The sequence below is a fragment of the Lagopus leucura genome, unplaced genomic scaffold (genome assembly GCF_019238085.1).
Source record: "Lagopus leucura isolate 7727_CA_CO unplaced genomic scaffold, USGS_WTPT01 Super-Scaffold_774, whole genome shotgun sequence".
Classification (NCBI taxonomy): domain Eukaryota; kingdom Metazoa; phylum Chordata; class Aves; order Galliformes; family Phasianidae; genus Lagopus; species Lagopus leucura.
In genome coordinates this window covers 1,150,262-1,158,543 of record NW_024962258.1, presented here as the reverse complement: position 1 = coordinate 1,158,543, position 8,282 = coordinate 1,150,262, and the positions used below count along the sequence as shown (strand labels likewise).

The window sequence follows — 8,282 nt, the reverse complement described above, 5'->3', positions numbered from 1 at the left end:
CCAGTACATAACCACTCTTTTGGAGAAGAAATTTTTGCTCACATCCTGGCTGGGTCTATCTCATGTGATCTCACACAAGGTGAGATCTGTTCCATAACCTTCCCTGACTCTGAGGTCAGGCTGGCAGGCCTGTAGTTCCCCAGATCCTCCTTACAACCCTTCTTACAGGTGACAGTCACGTTGGCTAGCCTCCAATCCTCTTGGATCTCTCTGGTTGCTGACAGATGGTGGAAAGCTGAGCTTTAACCTTTCTAATTTTCTTCCTGCATATCCTAACAACTTCTTTGTACTCTCTCTGCCTTGCTTATCTCTTGTTTCACATGAGGCAGATTTTCTTTTTCTCTTTGGCCCTCAGAAAAAGGTCTCCGTTCATCTATTCCTGTGTTCTTCCCCACTGGCTCTGTGGTTCCATGGGATCCTCACCCACATGATGGAGCACCACCCTCCTGCTGGTCATAGAGGTTCCAATTAAGCTTAGTCCAAGACTTTTGATTCAGTGTTGCACATCTGCCCACACATTTCACAGATGCTGACCTGCTGGCTAACCTCTTGGCTTGATCTTGGACCTGCCTGATCCTCACTGATTTATGAAGTGTCCAGGGCTTAGGGCTCCCATTCTAATTTCAGCAGCCCCCACGCACTCTTCTCCTTCCTTAGTGGGGATGGTGGGCTGGCCATTGAGGTCTCCAGAATTCTGCTTGACTCCATGACTCCTGGGAAGACACTGGCCCTTAGAAAGCAGCTAGCTCTCTCTGTGACCTGGCACCTCTCTTCTTAACTACATTTTGAGGAGGCCAGCTGTCCACATTTACAAAAAATACTCAAATTTAGGTGTCTAAATTGGCACTATGGGGATAAGATACCTAAACTTGTCACACGGTGACAAATAACTGTGGAGTTCACACAGTGAGGGTTCAAAATAGTAAGGCTTCCATGTCTTACTTGAACTGAGCCTGAATAATAACATCAGAGGTTGATATTTACAAATGGATAATCTATAGAAAAGGTGCCACTGGAAACACCAGATTATGTATTTTATTTGAAAATCCATTTTAAAGTCTTATGTGATAATTAAGCTCACCACAGTGCAAGAAGGCCAGACTTCCCACAAGCTGTTTTCAAGGCTGGGCATGTTGTTCCATTTATAATATAATATAATATAACATATAAAAAGAGATTCAGATAAATATGTAAAATGTGTCTTTCCACATGCTAGCTTGATTATCTAAAAGGATCATAACTGTATTTTCTGTCTTTGAAAAAGCTTATTTTTTTAGCTAGACACTAACTCTGTTCCAGACATTTAATACAAAACATCCAAGCAATTTCTGTAATTTCATATTTAGCAGCATGTGAGGAATGCTGATAAGCTACAGACATTTTATTCTATGGACTTACATTAGCAATCTTAGTGCAGGTTCTACTAAAATAGTATCAATATAATTGTAGAATACCTATCAGAGCAGGAAGAAAGCCTGTGTATTACAGTCAATACTACCATCACACACTACCCAGATAAAACGAAGATAACGTTAATAATTATGACACAAAGCAAACAATTATCTTTTACATCAGACAAAGGATGAAATGTAAGTAAATGAAATTGACTGCACAAACAGGCGTCCCTGGAGACACACAAGGTGAAGCTGGGCCAGGCCCTGGGCTACCTGATCTAGCTGTGGATGTCCTGTTCATTACTGGGGAGTTGGACTAGACAACGCTTAAAGGTCCCTTCCAACTCTAAGTATTCTATAATTCTGTGATTCTGTGACCTCTCCTCCTCATCAGCCTTTGAAGATGTCAGGTTACTCAACTCACCATGTTGCTTTCGGTACCAGTTTATACACTCTTCATCCTAAATGCTTCTCCTTAGAAAAGACACATAAGAGGAATTTAATCTTACAGACTCCCCCTTCTGTGTCCTATCCGCCTTCTCGCTGATTTTCAAGGTAATCAAGATGTTGACATTTATCTTTTCCTGAAGAATTATCTTCAGCTGCTACTTTCATTTTAGAAAGACTAGTACCCTTCACCACAGCAGGTATAATCATAAACTATTCAGATGGATTAAATCATCATACATCAAAAGAAAAATGATGTTTTAAAGCAAAGGCTCAACATATAGTTCATGGATCAATATCTTCTATCTTAACGATTATTTTTGTTTATGTTTATGCTTATCAGTTTTGTTCAGAAGGTAATTCCATCCATAGCTGCGTCAGTTTGAACTAGGGCAGTGGAATATATTGCAGCACATACGCAGTGTGAGAAAGAGATAGGATTACCTGAAAGGGGAGTTCTACTTCAATGTGCTTTCTTTCTTAACACAACTATTTCATCCATTTATAAAGCTATACGTGCAATGAAGCATTTAACATAGTTAAGCACATGTGAAACTACACTTTGTCTCCTCCTCAGAGTAGACATGGCAGTGACCAAATATAAAAATTTATGTATGTAGAATCTATTTAGAAGAATAGCAGACTCTTTTTTTCAAGCTGGGTCATTTCCTTTGTCTGCTTCACAGAACTGTTGCATAAACTTCTGAATTTTTGTGGGCAGAAGTGGTGGAACGGCACAATAGGGAGTAAAGAGAAGAACATCTGGTGGTGGAAGTTTTGGTAGAAGGTGCAAGACTGATCTAAGTTATTCTACCTGCAGACTTCACATCATGAATCTACAGTCTGAGAGATAAGACTGACGGAAAACATACAGTGCTTTTATTTTGTATTGACCAGGTGACTTTTGGACCGTGTGAATAATAAATATCCACATCTTTCTCTGGTCCTCATAACTAGGAAGCACAATAAAAATCCCATGACTTTCCAGGAGAGACATTTAGCTGAGACATTATCATTATTCTTCATGTTCAAGAGTAATGAACAGCTTTTAAGTCAGGGAAAGAAGGGGAATTTGAAATAATTCTTCAGAGCAGATCACACTTGTTTTTTTTTGTTTTTTTTTGTTTTTTTTTTTGTCCCAGGACGAGAATATTACAGATTAGCTTGCTCCATAGAACTAAAGGAGGGAAAACAAAACCAGAAAACAGTGCATCAGTCCACGATGCCACCTGATGAACACAATAAACTGGGGCTTCCCTATTAAAAATAGGGGTCCAGCATCTGTAATGACTTGACATAAGATTTGTAAGCAACTTTTTAATTGGCATAAGTGCACAGAAATGTATCCATGGAGCTTCTGATCCTCCCTCATCACTAACCCGTGCAGTGCATCATTTACACCCCAGATTCAGTCTACAGCTCTGTTCTGGGAATCGAGCAACATATCTGTGACTACCTTTTAGTTTGCAGCATATAACTCTAATTAATGATAAGGTCCATAAATTTATCAGGAATTTAAACAGCTTTAGGAAATCGAAGATTTGAATGCTTGTCCTTAGCCACAGATTACACCTGGCTCTCCATCACATGCTTGTTTCCTATTCAAGCACTAGCAAGAATCACTAGCTCTTTATAAGAGTGAATCATGCCTTCAGTTTTGTCAAATGACTGGTAATCTTCCCCTTCTGACTGCTCAGTTTTTCTTGTCGTCTTTGAAATTAAACAGAACATGCTTGCATCTATTTTTTTCTGGTGCAAGTAAGCTGAAGGTCTGAATTCTCTCAAAGATGTTTTGTTGCACACAACTATTACATCTAATAAACTGCATGTGTCTGTATGCCCATATGTACGTATGCCTGTCTGTATATGGCAAGGTATCTCACATATAGATGACAAATGTTTTCTTCTGCCAACCAAATCCCACTGTCTTCTATTTAGCCACGATGCCCAAGGGAGGCAATTATTCAAGGTAATCTGCAGATGCACAGAAAAGCAATAAATAGTAGTTACTAGGGTTTAAAACTGGGAAAACCCTGTCAGGTTGCTCTGAGGAAATCTCCAGGCACATTAAACACAAAATGTGTGGTTTTAAATAACACAGCACAGGCTTGAAAAGGGTCTGAAGGCAGCACTATTCAGATCATGGTGTTGTCATAGCAACAGACATTGAAATTCAAAATATGAAGCACAAAATGGGGGTAGGAGAAAAAGAAGGCTAGAGAACAGAAAAATATCAAGTAGTCATGAAAATCTTTAAAAAGAAAATGAAAATCAGACTTGCATGACCAGTGATAGAAATAATCCAAATATACTTATTCTGCATATTACTGCTTGCATTTCTTTATCTTTTCCATACAACAATTTGAAGATGCTATATATAAATATTGATAATCTATGCCTTCTAACAACCCTCAAGGAAAGTATTAAAGTTACTATTTATAGATAGAAATATTGAGGCAGAGAGAGAGGTTTGTCCAAGTAAAATGCCTATGGCAGGGGTGAAAAGAAGATATTCATCTATTTGCTCTGCTCTGCACTCACACGGTCTTCATTTTATTGCTTTAACATGCCTAGGTTTTATGATGTTATTCTCTAGTTATACAATAGAGAGTAAATTTCATGCATTTTCATAATACTGGTAGTAACAGTACTCTATATTTAACACAAAAGCTCCAGTCCCTTTCCACAGTGTGTGCAGTTATTAAAATCCATCTATAATATTTTGTTATAATAATAATAATAATAAAAATAAATACATAGGGAATAAGTAAAATGGTAAACTTCCTTTTCCCCTCCCCCCCGGCCCCCCCCCCCCATAGGTAGAATAATGCAGAAAAAGATACTCATTCATGCCTAACTCATCAAGGAGCCATGGCAAATGTAACCTAACAGGAAAGAATTAATGTGCTGTTTTTGGGGATTAAGGAATCGTGTTGGTCAAAAACTTGAGATTACCAGAGATTTTTTCTTTCTATTTTTATCCCTCACTGACATCCCTTCACAATATTTTATTCTACGTCTATAACTACTTATCTGTATTACTAACTCGTGTATAATAGAATTCTGAAGTATATCCATGAGATTTTTTGATGTTGAATTTTGCAGTGATTTCCACATTAATTTAGCATCTTCAAGGAGTGATAATGAGGAACTTTCCCTCTCTTTCTATTTCCTACATCTTTATATCCCTTCCAGGCATGTAATATAATTTGAAGTTGCTGTCATTCTTGAAGTAATATAACACTACAGTATCTGTCTCCTAAGACTAACTTTAAGGTTTTTCAGTATCAGTATCAGCAATATAAACCAGACAACTTTCAGGAAGTTTAGGCAACAAGCGATAAACAAAGAAAGTAGATAAAGGTAGAGAGGAAGCTTTTGAAATTATGGAAATGTGCTGACTGAACTGGGCTGGCAACGTACCAGAAGACTGCAGAAAACAAACAGACAAAAATACAAAAAGAAAACAACTACTGAAACCTAGAGCTTGACTGAGTAGAACAAAACTTCTACTAATTAGGAACAAACTCCCTGGGATTTCTAGGGTCGTAACTCTAGAAGGACCAGATCTATTCTATTGTCACAATGACTGAAAATCATCTGGTAATTAGGAATCTAGCAGAAAATAAAGCATGAGTGCACAGAGGATGAATAATGTGAAAGGTGAAGACAGAACCAAGGTACTACACCAAGTTCTTCGTGTTATTTTCCTTGACAAGTACTATTGCTCCAGCTAGTTTGACCAGGAAGAACTCTGCGTGGTAGGTGTTGAGGTGCTGTTCCACAGACCTCAGCATTTGTCCAGAAACTCACTGAGCTCCTCTAGTGCTTTCTGCATTTTGCAGCCAGGTCTGAAGCCATGCTTCTGTGCTGTCATTGTCCTTACTAGCAGATTCAAGGTAGTAACATTGACCAGATTTACTTCAGCATAAAACTATGGATTTAACTTGAGTAGGAGCAAAGTGGAGAGGCTAGAAGACACTATATTTGGGAATTTTGAGAGAATGGGCTGAAGCAAAAGCTTTCATTTCCCTGATCCTCGTTTTCTCCCTTGGATACTTGCAGAACTTGGCTCCTCTGTTTCCTGAGAGGGGCAGAAGAGATGATGCAGATAATGCATTGTGCTGAGTGGAGAAGAAGTCTGTGAAAACAGAGGACTGTATCTTCAGTCTGGTAGGAATAAAGTTGTCAATTCTGGCTAAAAACTGCAGTACTAATGTCCTTCTAATGCTTTCCACATTCAATTCTTGGTTGCAATTTCTAAATAAAATGAACAATTTGAATTTCAAACAAGCTTGCATATGTCTGCACTACACTGCACTGACTATAGTACAGGCCTACATTTCTTTTATATTTATTTAATAAATGTATGAAAGGTTTGGTAATATAAACTTACCACAACAAGGAACTAATAATCCTTTCTTCCACAAAAAGCTGAGACAGTCCTTCAGTGATTCTAATTCTAAAAAATTCTAAGCAGAACAGTAAAGGAAGAGCTTTTTTCTTGTTGTTGGTGGTTTTTTATTTATTTATTTATTTAGCCTAACACCCATGTGTACCAGTTTTCATCTGGTTCTAGGCTGTCCAGGAGAGTTAACTTACCAAACAACAGACATAAGCATAAGAGGTCTTCTTCGGCCCTCTAAGAAGCTTGACTGAAGCTGTCTGCCAAGTACAATACGACACAGCTGAAATCAGACCGAGTAAGGCTGTTCATACCTGCACTTTTCATAAAATCATTGATTATTTCAATGAAATTTGAGTATTATCATATAATTATTGTTATTTTTTTAATCCAAAATATTACATGGTTGTAAAGTACCTGCAGGTAAAACACATCTTAAACCACCGTGTTTTTTATACACGCTGGCCTAAAAACAAATTCTAGCTCAGGAAGCCTTGGTTTGGAATGTGGTTGCTCTGCCCATGTCCTGTTTTCCAGGTCAGTGATGTCAAAACAAACAAGATTGAAAACTTCACTGTTCATAAAGTTTTCCCAAATCTCTTGACTTAGTGTCACAGTAACACCACAGCACATAACTCTGTTTTGTTTTCTCTTGGTGTTGCCTGCTGCCTGGTCAGGTATCTCCTCACAATTTGCCAATTCTCATTGCATTCTTACCTATGATTTACTGTTCAAAAAACCACCAACTGTCTAAAGGCTTGAAACCCACTGCACTTGCTAGTGTTGTAATTATGCAAACATTCTGCTCCAGCTACTAACGCCTGAACCTAGCCACCTACCTCACTCTCAGCTGGGTTTTCTATGTGGCAATACAGGCATTATGAATGTGCGATGCTCCCAAGAAGACATATGCTTATTTTCTGAAATTGCTCTTAACTGCCAGAATTGATTATGAAGGTTAAAAGTAGCATTGAAACACGTTTAGTAAAAACCCAACCCAACAATAACCTGTGGAGCGCTATTTTTCAGCGTTGTTGTATGATTTATCTCTTTATTTACACTATTTATCTTAGCAGGCATTTCTCAAAGATGCCTTGCTCCCTAGGACATTCAGGACCCTTTCCATTGAACCTCACCCGCTACCGGGGCAAGCCATCTCAGGCCAAGGCCGCGCCCGCAGCACAGCGCCGCTGCGCCTCGCGGCAAACCCACCCACCGCCCTACCACCCTCTACGCCGCTCTAGCCCCGCCCCTCCCCGCCTTCCGCCAATCGAGTCGCTCTGTGAGCCAAGGGGCGGCAGCTGTGGCGCGTGTTCCCTCGCTGATTGGCCGGTAGCCACTGAGCGTCAGCCGGGGGCGGAGAACGCCAGGAGTGGCTGAGAGGAAGAAGACAGCCGAGAGTTGATTCGCCGCCGTCTGTCACGTGGTACTAGAGGGGCTGTGACGCCCGCCGTGGCGGAGGGGCTCGGCTTGTCAGGTAGGTGGGTGCCGTGTGCGCCGCCACCGCTGGTGCCCGCGCCCCGCCACCGGCGCCGGGCCCTCGGGGGGCTGCTGCCCTCCTCACGTCCGGTCTGGCCCGGCCGTGCCGCGGGGCGGGGGGACGGGGAACGGGTAGGCCAGGCCCAGCCCGGCCAGGCGCGGGGCTTCACCTGCGGGCGGGGCGGGGCGGACGCCACTTGCGCTTCCCTCCGAAGGGGCAGTGGCGGTATCCAGCCGCCTCCCACGGCCAGGCGCGGGGCGGCGGCTCCGGTTCCAACCCGCACGGCGGCGGCGGCGGCTCCGCCCCGTGAGGCAGGAGGCGCGGCGGGCGCCATCCCCGCCCCCGCCCTAGGGACTGCTGCCGAGGCCGGGGGTCCGAGCTCGGCGGAGCGGACAGGAAGAGGACAGCGCCCGGCGGCGGCGGCACTGTCGCTAGCCGAGGGTCAGCGGCTGCCGCTCTGCCGTGTGCCCCCCTCACGAACACTGCAGTCCGTCCCGCCGCTCCTTGTTTCCCTTCGGCAATGCCTTGAGGGTTGGAGACTTCTGTACTCCTTGCA

The 8,282-nt window shown here is 42.1% G+C and overlaps 1 protein-coding gene across 3 annotated transcripts in view; it reads left to right on the top strand.

Moving 5' to 3' along the window:
* Positions 1–7,642: 7,642 nt before the first annotated feature.
* Positions 7,643–8,282, top strand: part of FER (FER tyrosine kinase) — a 172,529-nt gene continuing 171,889 nt past the window's right edge. For 2 of the 3 annotated variants that reach the window (XM_042864894.1, XM_042864897.1), the window contains exon 1: positions 7,643–7,723. The gene's annotated coding sequence lies outside the window, so the exon portion shown is untranslated. The remainder of the gene's footprint in view (positions 7,724–8,282) is intronic. The other variant, XM_042864896.1, reaches the window with a different exon arrangement.